This window comes from Coregonus clupeaformis, chromosome 18, assembly GCF_020615455.1.
Source record: "Coregonus clupeaformis isolate EN_2021a chromosome 18, ASM2061545v1, whole genome shotgun sequence".
Lineage (NCBI taxonomy): Eukaryota > Metazoa > Chordata > Actinopteri > Salmoniformes > Salmonidae > Coregonus > Coregonus clupeaformis.
The window spans coordinates 49,953,319-49,971,782 of record NC_059209.1 but is presented as its reverse complement, the minus strand read 5'-3'; the positions used below and the strand labels follow the sequence as shown (position 1 = coordinate 49,971,782).

The window sequence follows — 18,464 nt, the reverse complement described above, 5'->3', positions numbered from 1 at the left end:
GAAACAGCCTGTCTGCTCTTTCCATTGTGGGATCACATTTAACAGCACCCTCATCACTGCAAGTGGGGAATGACCAGCAACTACTATACCAAAAAGGCTAAATTAGATCAAGTCAGCATAAAAGTTAAAGTGAAAAGTGTCAATATGCAGATTTTGCACAACCCTTAAGCTAAGAATGCTATTTTCTCTGTGCAAATAAAAGGGAGGCAGTTGTGGAAATCATTGCCTGCTTTTAGGTCGACAGGATTAAAACAGTGAATGGACGTATCAGAAAATGAAGTTTAGATTAAACCCAGAGAGAAGCAGAGGTAAAGGATTACAATAGGACAGTGCACTCAGTGTCACTCGAGAAAATGAATATGGAAAATGGATAACAGTAGGCCTAAATGCAGCTCCACAGTTCACCCCGTAATTTAAAGGATTAAGAAAAAAATAATGTAATAGAAAACAACACCCTTAAAAAAAACAGCTTTATAAAAAAGATGCTTACAAAGACTACAAGATCAGTTTGATCAAGAAAGCCAAACACCTGAGAATTTACTGTCACTTTGTTTGTAGTGGGGGATATATTGTAATAAACAGGGGAAACAGAAGGAAATGAAAATGATTTGATGGACACAATAGGAGAAGGTAGTACAATGCTGAATATTAACCCTTCAAGAAAAATATAAAGTGTCATCCTGTATACTATGATTGCGATAGAAGGATAATTTCCTCTTATAGTTGACACCACACCTTTTTTTGGAGGAATTAGAGGACTGAATGATTGCTCCTCTGAAAGGCAATAAGAACTTGTTTTGTGCAGTTAGGGGATTTATAGTGACAGTTTATCAGTGTTTAACCGACTCTCTGTTAATCCTTGGGGTGTGCTGCAAAAGTGCAGTGATCCAGCTGCCACTGCTCAGACAGTGGCAACTAATAGGGTGCACTGTATGGAAGAGCTACCTATGTGAGTGACTAGATTGTTTGGAGCATCATGAAAGTATCGTCAGTGTATAGGTAATGTCTTGCTTCACTTCTCAACTCAATTCAAATGTTGTAATACCAGGCAGGTGCACCTGGAGATTTCACTGACCCTACTGGACATGGTGGAAAAAATGCTAATGATTACTTTAGGCATGCTGAGATACCGGATTGGGGAACTGAGAACTTTTTTCCTTCACTTCACACTGAATAGCCTTTTAAAATAGTTTATGAAACATATTATTATTCAAGTCTGTCACTAAGCAATCACAGATCCTCCCTGGTGTGAGCACTGTCTGCAATTATGTTTTTTAAATGTATTTTACCAATGGATAAGGACCTTGATGAGGAGATGGAGATGTTTCAGGGTGAATGAAGGTGACAGATAATATAATCAGTCCTTTCTGTTGTTTTCCATTCCATTAGAGCCTGTCTGCTATTTAAACATCCTCATGGTTGCAGGACGGGACTTTCACGTTCATGGCATCGGGTGGAGCAGCCACTATGACACTCAAGAGTCAGGTATGCAGGTGTTGGAAACAGGAAAGATCATGGGACTTCAGAAGAACAGAGAAGAGAGCAGAGGTCTACTTGCACCACAGGACAAACTGGCTCTCTCACATTCCTCCTCTGCCCTGGTGAGCTATGGCTACAAATAATTATTCTATGCGAGAATAGAGCTGCTCAAGACTTCAGAAAAGGAGAGCAGATGGTCCTTCCCACTTCCTTCTCCACCCACCCTCCTGTGAACAAGCATATGTCTACACATCCTTATGTATTTCCCTCCAGTAGATTATACAGCCTTAGATGATCTAAGAACCATTTTATGATTTTCCTTAATTTAAGACTCCAGTCTATGTCTCATTGCAGTTCACATGAATGAGTGAAGATATGCATGTGTTTCTCCAAGTTATGATTACTAGAATAAAACACATTTTTGTGATCAAATGCTTTTATTATTTTTAATAAGGTACATAAAACAGGTACACATGGACAGAAAAACAAGTGACAAGACCGAACAAGAAAAACAGTTCCCATCCCACCCACAGGACATCCCCAACCCAAAGTTATATTAGTGGTTCACAATAGCAGTCTTTTTACAGAGTCATACGTTGATTTTGAATCGCTCCATGCTTGCGTCCTACAGATATTTCCATGTTTATTATGTCCATCAATGATAGCAGCGACTGCTGTTGGCTTAAAGAATGAGGAGCCTGCCAACATGAGGCTATCATTTTGTTGGCTGCTGTTAATCCAGCCAGCCAAATACGTCGCTGTTTGACAGATACTGTAGGTCTAAAGTAGTGTCATCATGTAACAATAAAATAGATGGTGAACATGGTACATTTCTACCCATTATGTCAGAAAGACAGGATGAAACAACTCCAGAAGCGTAAAACCACTGGGCACTCCCAAACCATATAGGGAAAAAATGTGCCAGGAGCCCCCTGAGGGCACAGTGAGCAATTTGGGGTTTGTCTAGCTTTCATCTTTAAAAAAGTTTTATGGTGTGCAGCAAAGTAAGTTCTATGGGCAAAATTGTAATGTATAATTTGGTGGTTGGGGTTTCTTGATGAAATTGATATGTTGGACCAAACTCTGGTCCAATTAGTCACAGTACTACATACGGAAAGGTCTTTCTTCCATGATGCATGGGAAGGGATTGATTTATGAGTAATTTTACGTAGCAGAAAATGTAATTTAGAGACCAGTCCCTGTGTACTACTATGAATAAATCATTTGTGGATAGGATAGACAGACCATTCTTGCCCCCAAGGGCAAAGCAGAACGGAGTTGTAAGTAAAAGAAAAAGGATGTGCCAGGTAAGTTAAATTGCTTCAGGAGGTCTTGAAATGCACAGAGATAGTAGTCTTCAGTGATATCTGAGATAGTATGAATCCCTCTTTCAGACCATTGATTAAAAGAGATAGGATGACCACATATAGGTGGAGAGCATGGTTGTGAAATAAAGGAAGGTGAGGATGGTATTTGAGATTGATTTTGGTATGTTCACCAACCAGGCGCCATGCTGAAATAAGTTGTGAGGTGATAGGGCCAAATTTGAGTTTGCAATGTTTGAGCAGGATATCAGAATGGATCATAAGTCTGTGGGGTAACTCGTTTTTCCTTCAGGGGGCGCCAAGATACAGCTGTATCAGGATTTAACCATGACTACAGAGGGCGTAAAATTAAAGCCCAAAAATAGAATTTGAAATTTGGGAGGTTTTGGCCTCCTGCACATTTTTCACACTGAAGTGTAGAGAATGTAATAGAAGGACGCTTCCAACTGAATTTAGCAAGTAAAGAATGTAGCCTGTCCCAGTATCGTGGAACTAGAAAAGTGAATTCTTGGCAATATATTAATTTTCATTATTGAGACTCGAGTCTGGAAGGTGTTTGGGATTTGCTTCCATCTTTCCACATCAGACTCTATGCTTCTTAAGATGATGTTGAAGTTGTTTTTGACTATTGCTTGCAAAGAAGGATAGATTTCTATTCCAGGATAGCGGAAATGTTGGACTTTGGTGGGCAGCTGTGAATTACACATTGCCTCATTCAGGGGCAATAGAGCGGATTTTGTAAAGCAAAAAAAAATTATGAGAAGGTTAGGTAATGACTGAGGTGCATTGCCCACATAGAGCAGTATATTGTCTGCATACAGAGCTACACTATACAGTGGCTTGCGAAAGTATTCACCCCCCTTGGCATTTTTCCTATTTTGTTGCCATACAACCTGGAATTAAAATGGATTTTTTGTGGGTTTGTATCATTTGATTTACACAACATGCCTACCACTTTGAAGGTGCAAAATAAAAAAATGTGTGAAACAAACAAGAAATAAGACAAAAAAAACTGAAAACTTGAGCGTGCATAACTATTTACCCCCCAAAGTCAATACTTTGTAGAGACACCTTTTGCAGCAATTACAGCTGGAAGTCTCTTGGGGTATGTCTCTATAAGCTTGGAATATTTGCCCATTCTTCAAGGCAAAACTGCACCAGCTCCTTCAAGTTGGATGGGTTCCGCTGGTGTACAGCAATCTTTAAGTCATACCACAGATTCTCAATTGGATTGAGGTCTGGGCTTTGACTAGGCCATTTCAAGACATTTAAATGTTTACCCTTAAACCACTCGAGTGTTGCTTTAGCAGTATGCTTAGGGTCATTGTCCTGCTGGAAGGTGAACCTCCGTCCCAGTCTCAAATCTCTGGAAGACAGCAACTGGTTTCCCTCCAGAATTTCCCTGTATTTAGCGCCATCATTCCTTCAATTCTGACCAGTTTCCCAGTCCCTGCCGATGAAAAACATCCCCAAAGCATGATGCTGCCACCACCATGCTTCACTGTGGGGATGGTGTTCTCGGGGTGATGAGAGGTGTTGGGTTTGCGCCAGACATAGCATTTTCCTTGATGGCCAAAAAGCTCAATTTTAGTCTCATCTGACCAGAGTACCTTCTTCATATGTTTGGGGAGTTACCCACATGCCCTTTGGCGAACACCAAACGTGTTTGCTTATTTTTTTCTTAAAGCAATGGCTTTTTTTCTGGCCACTCCAGCTCTGTGGAGTGTACGGCTTAAAGTGGTCCTATGGACAGATCAGGGACGGCTTGTTCAATAGGGCGATATGGGCGACGCACTGCCAAACGGGAAAAGGAAGGGATTTTTTTTCTAATCAATAAAAAATAAAAAAATAAAAATAAAAATTATAATTTTTTTTTATAAATTTATAAAAAATTATATCACGGCAACAGCAGTTATCAGTGTTCACGTCTGATCTGCCAGCCACTAAATGTCAAATCAGGCTAAAGTAGTGCTTCAAATGGCCCCGCCCGTTTTTTGGGCGATTTCAGTCAGGTTGAAAATCGCCCAGAAGTCTCTCATAGCCTGTCATGTAAAATCTATTTTTTTCACATTTCAAAGCTTTCAATACATTCTCTATGGGTGTCTGTGTGCATGCACTTACGCGCTTTCGTCATACGTGACGTAACGTTGAACGTAACTAAGACAATGGCGGCTATCAGCGTCTATGTTGCGACCTGCAGTGTGGCGTTATTTTATGTTTTTAATTTGTAGACTTAGTTTACAAACATTCTGCAAACATTCTGCTTTGGACTGATCTTCGGTTTTGGACTGATCTTGTTGATCGTGTACATACCCGCTACCGAACGGACTAAATAATGAAAACGCTGCTGGCAGAGAGGTGGAGCCGGCCACCTTCACCCTGGTCAGAGCGGACCGCGATCCTGGTAAGAGAGCGACTGTACCCCGACATTGAACTGCTTTCTGTGTCATTGAACCTTACTATTGTTGATAAAACAAGTTTACTGGAGAACGGAGAAAAAGTAGAGACTTTTGGACAAGGTGGATAATTGTATAATATAAGGCAGTTTATTCAGAGGTAAAGATATCTGCAATCGCGTTCACGGACCCGTTCGTCAAACTCTTAGGGAGCTATAAATCAAGCCCCATTACTTACCATATCAGATAAGAGAAATTGCTGCAGCTACATATATTTTACATCCTGGCCCTACATAGTTCACTATTTGCATCACTTACCAAAATATTACATGTGGTCATATATGCTTGGAAAGTGGAGATGCCATAGAACGTCAAAAAAGTAAACATTGCTGGAGACACATTGCGTTTGCTAGCGAAGAGATTTGTTGTGGCAAATGAACTTGGGCTGGGAATTGCCAGGAACCTCACGATAAGATATATGCATCAGCATTGCGAGTCTCATGATTCTATACGTATTGCGATTCGATACTGTGATTTTATTGCGCACCATATGTCTGTTGCAGAGGGATCAGAAAGCCATGAGAACGAGTTTTGATCAGTCATGGAAATAAAAGTGCTGAAAACAAATTGGCTCCCAATGTGAAAAGATTGAGAACAAGCTATGAAGGAACAATAATGGTGTTTTGGTGCAGGTACAGCCAACTAGCGCTAAAATATTGCGATATTGTCAATACAGTATATCGTAAAAAGTATCACTATGTAACTCGATTTCTTTCACCCCAATCCCTCAAATTAACGGTAAATAACTGAATTGTTTGCCCCACATTTAGCTAAGATGATTAGCTAGCCAGCTAAAATGTTTTTAGTTAGCAGTCGCATCTACAATAGTTTACTGTCAATAACATGTCTCCAAAAATGACGTGGTGTCTCCAATTGTGTTGACATTTTACAATTGCAATGCGCATCCATGAGTATCCACTTTCTGTAGCTCAGCTGGTAGAGCATGGTGCTTGTAACGCCAAGGTAGTGGGTTCGATCCCCGGGACCACCCATACACAAAAATGTATGCACGCATGACTGTAAGTCGCTTTGGATAAAGCGTCTGCTAAATGGCATATTATTATTATTATATCTGAAGAGAGCCCCGAAACATTGTGTGCAGACATTTTATGTAATAAATGAAGTAGGTTCAATCTAGTAGTTCTGATCTTCTGATTGGTCCTGATGAGTTGGGCGAGGTCCCCTCCAGGCTACTGTCACTGTTGCATTGGCTCTGAGTCGGGTTCTCTGTCTTCAAATGTTCAGCCTAAGAGAGGGGATTTTTGTGTGTGTGTGTGTGTGTGTTTAACAGTGATGATGTGTGTGTGTGTGTGTGTTTGTGTGTGTGTGTGTCCTCAGAGCAAGAACTCGTGAGTTGGAAGAACTGAGAGGCCTATGGTGTGGGTGTTGTCCTTGGCCACCTGCTGACAAGGCTGACAAGATAGGACCCTTTTGTCCATTGTTATTGGATAGGAACATAACTTATAACCAGCTCCTGACCTAAATAGATCTTAGCACAACATTTTACTCAACATATCATATTCCATATTCACTATAACAAATATATTTACTACGACATTAGCAAGAACCGCCACATCCTCAGCCGGCTAATCCAGTGTGTGAAGTTTTGCGGAGTGTTTGAGTTAGCTTTGCGAGGCAAAGATGAAACTGAGGGCTCCACCAACCCTGGTAAGCCAACACTTTTGAGATCAGTCAATAAATGCTTCTGGTATTGACTTATATGCTGCCCCTGTCTTCATGTTGTTGCTGGACATATCTTTTTTTAAATGTGTGTAGGTCACCTAAATCATCAGAAAAATTGCCCCTCCTGAGAATTTTTTCAGGAGCCGCCACTGGGACAGATACTCCAATCTCCGCTGTGGAGCTTTGCAGCTCCTTCAGGATTATCTTTGGGCTCTTTGTTGCCTCTCTGATTAATGCCCTCCTTGCCTGGTCCGTGAGTTTTGGTGGGCTGCCCTCTCTTGGCAGGTTTGTTGTGGTGCCATATTCTTTCCATTTTTTAAATAATGGATTTAAATGGTGCTCCGTGGGATGTTCAAAGTTTCGGATATTTATTTATTACTCAACCCTGATCTGTACTTCTCCACAACTTTGTCCCTGACTTGTTTGGAGAGCTCCTTGGTCTTCATGGTGCCGCTTGCTTGGTGGTGCCCCTTGCTTAGTGGTGTTGCAGACTCTGGGGCCTTTCAGAACAGGTGTATATATACTCAGATCATGTGACATTTAGATTGCACACAAGTGGACTTTATTTAACTAATTATGTGACTTCTGAAGGTAATTGGTTGCACCAGATCTTATTTAGGGGCTTCATAGCAAAGGGGGTGAATACATATGCACGCACCACTTTTCTGTTATTTATTTTTTAGAATTGTTTTCATTTCACTTCACCAATTTGGACTATTTTGTGTATGTCCATTACATGAAATCCAAATCCATTAAAAATTACAGGTTGTAATGCAACAAAATAGGAAAAACGCCAAGGGGGATAAATATGTGGACACCCCTTCATATTAGTGGATTCGGCAATTTCAGCCACACCCGTTGCTGACAGGTGTATAAAATCAAGCACACCGCCATGCAATCTCCATAGACAAACTTTAGCAACAGAAAGACAGCATACAATGACATTTTAGACTGTGCTTCCAACTTTGTGGCAACAATTTGGGGAAGGCCCTTTCCTGTTTCAGCATGACAATGCCCCCGTGCACAAAGCGAGGTCCATAGAGAAATGGTTTGTCGAGATCGGTGTGGAAGAACTTGACTGGCCTGCACAGAGCCCTGACCTCAACCCCATCAAACACCTTTGTAATTAATTGAAACGCTGACTGCAAGCCTAATCGCCCAACATCAGTGCCCAACCTCACTAATACTCTTGTGGCTGAATGGAAGCTAGTCCCCGCAGCAATGTTCCAACATATATTTGCTGAAACAAAAAAAGTGTCTTGTTGTTGCCACAAAGTTGGAAGCACAGAACCATCTAGAATGTCATTGCATGCTGTAGAGTTAAGATTTCCCTTCACTGGAACTAAGGGGCTTAGCCCGAAACATGAAAAACAGCCCTGCTCCTCCACCAAACTTTAGTTGGCACTAGGCATTCAGGCAGGTAGCTTTCTCCTGGCATCAACCAAACCCAGATGGCAAAGCATGATTCATCACTCAAGAGAACGCGTTTCCACTGCTCCAGTCCAATGGCAGTGAGCTTTACACCATTCCAGCCGACGCTTGGCATTGCGCATGGTGAGCTTGTGTGCGGCTGCTCGGCCATGGAAACCCATTTCATGAAGCTCCCGATGAACAGTTCTTGTGCTGACGTTGCTTCCAGAGGCAGTTTGGAACTCGGTAGTGAGTGTTGCAACCGAGGAGACGATTTTTACACGCTTCAGCGGTCCCTTTCTATGAGCTTATGTGGCCTACCACTTCGAGGCTGAGCCATTGTTGCTCCTAAACGCTTCCACATCACAAATCACAGTCCTTACAATTGACAGGGGCAGCTCTAGCAGGGCAGAAATTTGACAAACTGACTTGTTGGAACGGTGGCATCCTATGACGGTGCCACGTTGAAAGTCACTGAGTTCTTCAGTAAGGCCATTCTACTGCCAATGTTTGCTATGGAGATTGCATGGCTGTGTGTTCAATTTTATACACCTGTCAGCAACAGGTGTGGCTGAAATAGCCGAATCCACTAATTTGAAGGGGTGTCCACATACTTTGGTATATATAGTGTATGTGCACAGCCGCTAGGTTAACGTTAGCTGGCTTGATTACCATTATTAAGTCAATTAACTCAGGAACCACCAGTAGCGGTGTGTGGGTAAAATCTCTGGGGAAGCCAAGCCCAAAAAAAGAGCCATATTTCAACCTGTGTTGCGATAATTGCGTTGCTCGCTCTACAGTGCATTCGGAAAGTATTCAGACCCCTTGACTTTTTCCACATTTTGTTACGTTACAGCCTTATTATAAAATTGATTAAATTGTATTTTCCCCTCATCAATCTACACACAATACCCCATAATGACAAAGCAAAAACAGGGTTTTAGACATTTTTGCAACTTTAGAAAAAAAAAGAAAAAAACTGAAATACATTTACAAAAGTATTCAGACCCTTTACTCAGTACTTTGTTGAAGCACCTTTGGCAGCGATTACAGCCTCGAGTCTTACATTTTTACATTTACATTTTAGTCATTTAGCAGACGCTCTTATCCAGAGCGACTTACAGTTTTGTTTTTTTGTTTTTTCTCCAGTGGGAATCGAACCCACAACCCTGGCGTTGCAAACGCCATGCTCTACCAACTGAGCTACATCCCTGCCGGCCATTCCCTCCCCTACCTTGGACGACGATGGACCAAATTGTGCGCCGCCCCATGGGTCTCCCGGTCACAGCCGGCTACGACAGAGCCTGGATTCGAACCAGGATCTCTAGTGGCACACACCTGTCTATATAAGGTCCCACAGTTGACCTTAGACCACTGCGCCACTCGGCTTCTTGGGTATGACGCTACAAGCTTGGCACACCTGTATTTGGGGTGTTTCTCCCATTCTTCTCTGCAGATCCTCTCAAGCTCTGGCAGGTTGGATGGGTAGCGTCGCAGCACAGCTACTTACAGGTCTCTCCAGAGATGTTCGATCAGGTTCAAGTCCGGGCTCTGGCTGGGCCACTCAAGGACATTGAGACTTGTCCCGAAGCCACTCCTGCTTTGTCTTGGCTGTGTGCTTAGGGTCGTTGTCCTGTTGAAAGGTGAACCGTTGCCCCATTCTGAGGTCCTGAGCGCTCTGGAGCAGGTTTCCATTAAGGATCTCTCTGTACTTTGCTCCATTAATCTTTCCCTCAATCCTGACTAGTCTCCCAGTCCCTGCTGCTGAAAAACATCCCCACAGCATGATGCTGCCACCACCATTCTTCACCATAGGGATGGTGCCAGGTTTCCTCCAGATGTGACGCTTGGCATTCAGGCCAAGGAGTTCAATCTTGGTTTCATCAGACCAGAGAATCTTGTTTCTCATGGTCAGAGTCCTTTATGGCAAACTCCAAGCGGGCTGTCATGTACCTTTTACTGAGGAGTGGCTTCCGTCTGGCCACTCTACCATAAAGGCCTGATTGGTAGTGCTGCAGAGATGGTTGTTCTCCCATCTCCACAGAAGTCTAGAGCGCTGTCAGAGTAACCATCGGGTTCTTGGTCACCTCCCTGACCAAGGCCCTTCTCCCTCCGACTGCTCAGTTTGGCCAGAGCGGCCAGCTCTAGGAAGAGTCTTGGTGGTTCCAAATTTCTTCCATTTAAGAATGATGGAGACCACTGTGTTCTTGGGGACCTTCAATGCTGCAGAAATGTTTTGGTACCCTTTCCCAGATCTGTGTCTCGACACAATCCTGTCTTGGAGATCTACGGACAATTCCTTCGACCTCATTGCTTGGTTTTTGCGCTGACGTACACTGTCAACTGTGGGACCTTATATAGACAGGTGTGTGCCTTTCTAAATCATGTCCAATCAATTTAATTTACCACAGGTGGACTCCAATCAAGTTGTAGAACCATCTCACGGATGATCAATGGAAACAGGATGCACCTGAGCTCAATTTCGAGTCTCATAGCAAAGGGTCTGAATACTTATGTAAATAAGGTATTCGTTTATTTGTAATTCATTTGCAAAAATGAATAAAACCCCGTTTTTGCTTTGTCATTATGGGGTATTGTGTGTAGATTAATGAGGAACAAAATAATTTTCATCCATTTTAGAATAAGGCTGTAACATAACAAAATGTGGAAATAGTCTGAATACTTTTCGAATGCACTGTATAACCTGTTAGTTCATATGCCTGGACACCGTGATATATAGGCCCAAGGCCGAGACAATAAGAAGACAGTGGCAGAAGAAATTATAAAACGCTTGCTCGCAAGCCTACCTTCCTTTCATAGGCAAAGATGCGACAGGCCAGCTAGTTAACATTAGCATACTACATCTAACTACATGTTGAACGTCCATCCTCTCAGGTCAGGGGCACAATGTATGAATTTATGGTTGGATCAGAATCGCCGTTATAATTATTGCCCAGTACGGAGAACTAAGTAAAAACACAAGTCCAAATCCCTATCTCCATCCATGGCTAATTTAGGAAAGTTAAGTACCGAAGGACAACGACACAACGAGATGCAACAATTCAAGTTTTTTTTCAGAATGGCGCTGTTTCGTTCTCTCAGATGCTTTCTCCGGTTTGATACATTCAGCCTCTTGCGAATTGAAGGACATTTATGAAACACAGAGACGAAAGAAAAATTATTTAGTAGGTTTTTTTCTTTGTATATTTTTTGGGGAAGCCTGGCTTCCCTTGGCATCCATGAATACGCGCCAATGGGAACCACACCTGTGTGGAAGCACCTTCTTTCAATATAGCGTAGAATCCCATATTATCGGCATATTCAACAGCGTTTAAGAAATATATTACCTTCAACAGTGTTATCTTGTGATCAAGCCTTCAATGTTTTGTGATTATTGGTGTCGTAAAAATGTTAGCTAACGGTTTAGCAATTAGCAAGTTTGACATTTCATTTGAAAATATTACTGTTATCTGCTTTTGATAAGCGGTTTAGCAAAAAAATACGTCCCGTATTATCTGTATACGGCCCCCAGTTATTGGGCACCTTACTATTTTGTTCAATTACAAGATATATCCGTTTAATTTTGTTGAAAAAAGAGACACCAACCACGTACCCGAAGTGTTTACTAGATAGTTGACTAGTTGGCTAGTCTTCCGGTAAAAGATAATAACTTGCCTGTCAACTTTATTGCGTAGCCCGGTGCGCCCTCTTGTGGACTCTTAAAAAATGGTTCTTCACCAACATATTCAGTGTTGTAACCAAATGAAATATGAGTATTAATAATTTACATCAAATACACTTTAATTTCAGTTATGTGCATTAACATAAAACAATGAAAACACTGTTGGAGTTTGTGTTGCAGAGGTGCACTTGGAAAGTAAAGGAAGAAATACACAAGATGGGTTCAATAAATATATATATTATATTTTAGACATTTATTTTTTTGAACAAATAAATAATTTCATATGAACACAAACAAAACAAACAATTAAATCTCGACCTCCATCCCTATATTGTCACAAAAATCACAATAAAAATCCAGCTCCACCGCTACCTCTTGATCCCACTGCACACACCTGCAGTGGAACCAGTGCTGGCAAAAGTCACAGCACACCCATGGCACCTCGGATCTACACTCCTGAGAGGAGCTTGCAGGCGGATCACGCTCCCGCAGCGAGCACAGCAGGTGGTGTCTTCTTTTATAAAAAATTAAATAATAATACAAATTGATTAATATGGTTTTGCAAAATGTAGAAGTTCTTCAACAACAATAGTAATTGATACAACTGAGAGAGCGAGAAAAACAGATTATGAAGTACCTGAGAGAGTGGTGCCATGGGTGGTGTGACAGATGTGACCGGTGTAGCTTTTCTCTTCATTTTCTGTGCTGCAGTTTGAGAAAAAGTGGTGTTAGACAGAGCATGTTGCATGAAAACCCTTTTAAACTTTTTTACATCAATACCTCTGGAGGAAGCTGCAGAGGTTTTGGAGGAGGCGGAGATGACTTGAGGGCTGGTGCTATGTACTGTAGATATGTAAATATATATATATATTTTTTTTTACATTGCTGTTTTATAAAACAGATAACAAACAGTCATTTTTTCGTAATTTAACATGTGTTTACCTGTGGAGGTGGCGGTATTCAAATTGCAGGGGGCAGGGACACCAGACGAGGCTGCAATGGTGGTGTGACCAGGGGAGACGGAGGAGGCAGTTGGTCCAGAGGAGGCCGTGTTGGTGGTGACAGACATGGGGGGTGGTGTGCATTGGGGTGGTGGTGGACAAAACCGCCGACGATGGCTTGGAGGAGCTGGTGTTTGTAACGGTGGGGTTGAGGGGCCGACGATGGTGTGGCCGGGAGAGTAGGCATGTGGCCTTCTTCTGCAGCTGGGGACTCCGGCGGCTCCTACAGGTGTTGCACACTGGGAGGCACTGGCAGTGGTGATGCAGCTGTCAGGAGTGGTTCCAGCAGGGGGTCCAGCAGACATGAAATTGCTAGTTTGCCAACTTTGAAGCCACACCCATGTGATCCAACTAACTCTTTACAGAAGCAAAATGTGTAATGTCACCACACAGCAGATGCCCTGCATTTGCTCTGTACACAGAGGGAAATTGAGCATGACAGTCACACAAATCATGTACCCCATCTTGTCCTGCTAGTCTATCAACCTTCACAGATTACTTTCCTTTCAGAGAACCTACTGGACACAAGAACCACCACATATCATTTTGAGAGGAATTTCTTTGGGCTCTTCGGGTAATGATTTGAGCTGACATCTCACCGCCTTCATGGGTGTAAATTGTCTTCTTCACCTTCTCTTCAGATGCTACAAACAGGAGGATTGTTTTTTGCATCGCAATGACTGCATAGACAGTGTCAAATATCATTTGTCTGTGTAATCTAGTAGTGCTCATCAGAGAAGCAGAGGACTAACTGTATTAATAATGGGCGGCTGTGTAGTTGAGGGCGACCTCCTCACCAGGGTGCTGGTCCCACTGCTGTTGCTGGAATTCGTTCTGGGTATTCTTGGTAACGGCCTGGCTCTCTGGACCACGTGAAGCCCTGGAAGAGCAGCACTGTCTTCCTGTTTAACCTGGCACTGGCTGACTTTCTGCTGAACGTGGCCCTGCCCTTCCGTGCCAGTTACTACATCTAAGGGATGGACTTGAAGCTTAGAGATACAGTCTGTCGTATGTCCCTCTTCATGTTGGCTATGAATCGTGGAGGAAGTGTTTTCTTCCTGATGGCTGTAGCACTGGACAGGTACATGCGTGTGGTCCATCCCCGCCACCCATTCAACTCCATGAGCCTCTCTAAGGCAGTGTGTGGTGCAGTTGGCCCACACCATCTCCCTGAACTCACACCTTCTGAGCAACACTCACCAGTTCAAAGCTGGGAACTCCACAAAGTGTGAAAGTTTCACCAACAAGAACAAACTGCACAATGCTGTGTTCTTTCTGGAGTTCCTGGTATTTCTTTCTGGAGTTCCTGGTATCTCAGTCTAATGCACCAAGCGGATCTCAGGCCAGCTGCAGCTGCGGGCGAGACATCTGGACAGGGAAGCTAGGATGCGCCGAGTGCAACAGTGCCTAGGTGTCGTTACAGCCATGTTCGGGGTCTGCTTCCTCCCAAGCAACATCACACGTCTATTGATCTGGATGAAGAACACAGGAACTGCTTCCACCGATAGCAAAAAGGACTGTGATGTCCAAAAGGTCTTGGACACTGCATTCTATATCACTATCAGTCTGGCCTACCTCAATAGCATGCTGGATCCTGTAGTCTACTACTTCTTTAGCCCATCCTTCAAGAGGATCTATAAGAAGGTCTTAAGGTTCAGTCTGAGACAGAAAAGAGTAGGCATGAGCAGCACAGTGGTCAATAAATCTCAAGGCTCTCAATGTCTCAGTCAGGTGCGACAGTGGCTGCAGGTGTTAGGTGATCAAACATCTATTCAGAGACACTTCACAAGCCAAAGAAAATAACTGCCAGAGGAGAACAAAGCTCTTGCCATAAGCCAACAGACATTTTAAAAAGTCAAGACACTTAAAATGTACACTACCGGTCAAAAGTTTTATAACACCTACTCATTCAAGGGTTTTTCTTTATTTTTACTATTTTCTACATTGTAGAATAATAGTGAAGATATCAAAACAATGAAATAATACATGAAATCATGTAGTAACCAAAAAAGTGTTAAACAAATCAAAATATATTTTATATTAGGGATTCTTCAAATAGCCACCCTTTGCCTTGATGACAGCTTTGCACACTCTTGGCATTCTCTCAACCAGCTTCACCTGGAATGCTTTTCCAACTGTCTTGAAGGAGTTCCCATATTTGCTGAGCACTTGTTGGCTGCTTTTCCTTCACTCTGCGGTCCGTCTCATCCCAAACCATCTCAATTCCATATGTGTTATTTCATAGTTTTGATGTCTTCACTATTATTCTTCTACAATGTAGAACATAGTAAAAATAAAGAAAAACCCTTGAATGAGTAGGTGTTCTAAAACTTTTCACCAGTAGTGTATATCTGATATTAAGGTGTCAATAGTGAATGCTAAATTACTATTTTGTAAATGTAATAGTATTTCCTTTTAATTGAAATTATGATGATCATATCCATTTACTCCATGGACCATTTACTTCTGAACATGCCGTTCGTATTTTCTGTTTTTCATTTCTCATGGTACAATACATTTCATTATGTGGTTTATGTCACAATGCTGTATAATTCCTATGTGACAAGAACATCATACATAGAAACCAGAGCATGAAGATATTCTTTCGGGAACACTTTATTTGGATAGTACCACATCGATGGTTTGTAGATGGTCAATAACAGTCAACAACTAACCCTAACCTTTTTATCTCAATATCAAATAATTTGTGTAAAAATTAGGTACCTTATTGTTTTCAACAACAACAAAAAAATTGTCAAAAAAAAAAATTTGCTTCTTAGCAAGAAAGCAATTTCTCAAGCAAGAATTTTGCTAGGGCTGTCTAGGAGTGGTATCAGTAGGGAGGGAAAAACTGAAAACTAGCCGTTATTGGCAGAGGTTTTTAACGTTTCTTATTGGTCTAATAACTAATTTACAGCCTGGTGATTTACTGCCTGGTGATGGCTGATCAAATTGTTCCACACTTTTTGTGTTAGTTAGTTGTACAATATGATACAAAACACATGGAAAATACTAATTTTGACTGCACTGGGCCTTTAACTCCTAGTCCCAACGTGACACTGGCGCGTTTTGGACTTCAAACCCCTTTTAAAACATTGCGTGTTTGAGCTGTACCATTGGATTCGTCCATTTCTTCTGCAGCCATTGCTACAAACCATTAGTCTGTGTGATTAACAGGGCTAGAGCTGTGTTTGTGAGACAAGGGCTGATCCCAAAGGGGTACGGGGGCAGTTCTCACAAAAACTTCTGTAAAGTCTGAATGGTTTGGGCTACAAAATATTATGAACCATCTATGAAAAGCTGAATCACAAATACATGTAATCGGTTTTACTGACACTCACAAGCCACACAAGAGCAGTTAGATCATAGGAAATCCCAGGACATAGTGTCTATAATACTTTAATAAGCTCACATAGTTGCTGTCACAAATTCAAAAATCCACACAGTGGTCACTGACTGGTTGGATATTCATTTCCCACTGAGCAAACAATTTCTGTAATTTCTTATGAATACATTTTTTAAATCAGGTTTTTGCTTGATTGACCTTATATTTTTATTGACATAATACTCATAAATGCAACTGTTTACAGTGAGGGAAAAAAGTATTTGATCCCCTGCTGATTTTGTACGTTTGCCCACTGACAAAGAAATGATCAGTCTATAATTTTAATGGTAGGTTTATTTGAACAGTGAGAGACAGAATAACAACAGAAAAACACATGTCAAAAATGTTATAAATTGATTTGCATTTTAATGAGGGAAATAAGTATTTGACCCCCTCTCAAATCAGAAAGATTTCTGGCTCCCAGGTGTCTTTTATACAGGTAACGAGCTGAGATTAGGAGCACACTCTTAAAGGGAGTGCTCCTAATCTCAGCTTGTTACCTGTAGAAAAGACACCTGTCCACAGAAGCAATCAATCAATCAGATTCCAAACTCTCCACCATGGCCAAGACCAAAGAGCTCTCCAAGGATGTCAGGGACAAGATTGTAGACCTACACAAGGCTGGAATGGGCTACAAGACCATCGCCAAGCAGCTTGGTGAGAAGGTGACAACAGTTGGTGCGATTATTCGCAAATGGAATTAACACAAAAAACCTGTCAATCTCCCTCGGCCTGGGGCTCCATGCAAGATCTCACCTTGTGGAGTTGCAATGATCATGAGAACGGTGAGGAATCAGCCCAGAACTACACGGGAGGATCTTGTCAATGATCAAGGCAGCTGGGACCATAAATATGCCATTTAGCAGACGCAATTATCCAAAGCGACTTACAGTCATGCGTGCATACATTTTTTGTGTATGGGTGGTCCCGGGGGGATCGAACCCACTACCTTGGCGTTACAAGCGCTGTGCTCTACCAGCTGAGCTACAGAGGACCATAGTCACCATGAAAACAATTGGTAACACACTACGCCGACTGAAATCCTGCAGCGCCCGCAAGGTCCCCCTGCTCAAGAAAGCACATATACAGGCCCGTCTGAAGTTTGCCAATGAACATCTGAATGATTCAGAGGAGAACTGGGTGAAAGTGTTGTGGTCAGATGAGACCAAAATCGAGCTCTTTGGCATCAACTCAACTCGCCGTGTTTGGAGGAGGAATGCTGCCTATGACCCCAAGAACACCATCCCCACCGTCAAACATGGAGGTGGAAACATTATGCTTTGGGGGTGTTTTTCTGCTAAGGGGACAGGACAACTTCACCGCATCAAAGGGACGATGGACGGGGCAATGTACTGTCAAATCTTGGGTGAGAACCTCCTTCCCTCAGCCAGGGCATTGAAAATGGGTCGTGGATGGGATTTCCATCATGACAATGACCCAAAACACACGGCCAAGGCAACAAAGGAGTGGCTCAAGAAGAAGCACATTAAGGTCCTGGAGTGGCCTAGCCAGTCTCCAGACCTTAATCCCATAGAAAATCTGTGGAGGGAGCTGAAGGTTCGAGTTACCAAACGTCAGGCTCGAAACCTTAATGACTTGGAGAAGATCTGCAAAGAGGAGTGGGACAAAATCCCTCCTGAGATGTGTGCAAACCTGGTGGCCAACTACAAGAAACGTCTGACCTCTGTGATTGCCAACAAGGGTTTTGCCACCAAATACTAAGTCATGTTTTGCAGAGGGGTCAAATACTTATTGCCATGCAAATCAATTTATAACATTTTTGACATGCGTTTTTCTGGATTTTGTTGTTGTTAGTCTATCTCTCACTGTTCAAATAAACCTACCATTAAAATTATAGACTGATCATGTCTTTGTCAGTGGGCAAACGTACAAAATCAGCAGGGGATCAAATAATTTTTTCCCCTCACTGTATGTCAAATTGATTTGTGTTCCACTTGTACCCTGGTTGTCCTGAAAAGGAAATGGTAAAACACTTCCTTCTCAGGCTAAATATAAGGGCTGGACATGCAGATAAATTAAAGT

The 18,464-nt window shown here is 42.2% G+C and overlaps 1 pseudogene; it reads left to right on the top strand.

The window, feature by feature from the left end:
• The first annotated feature begins 13,321 nt into the window (after positions 1–13,321).
• Positions 13,322–14,839, top strand: LOC121587391 (annotated as a pseudogene).
• The last annotated feature ends 3,625 nt before the right edge of the window (positions 14,840–18,464 follow it).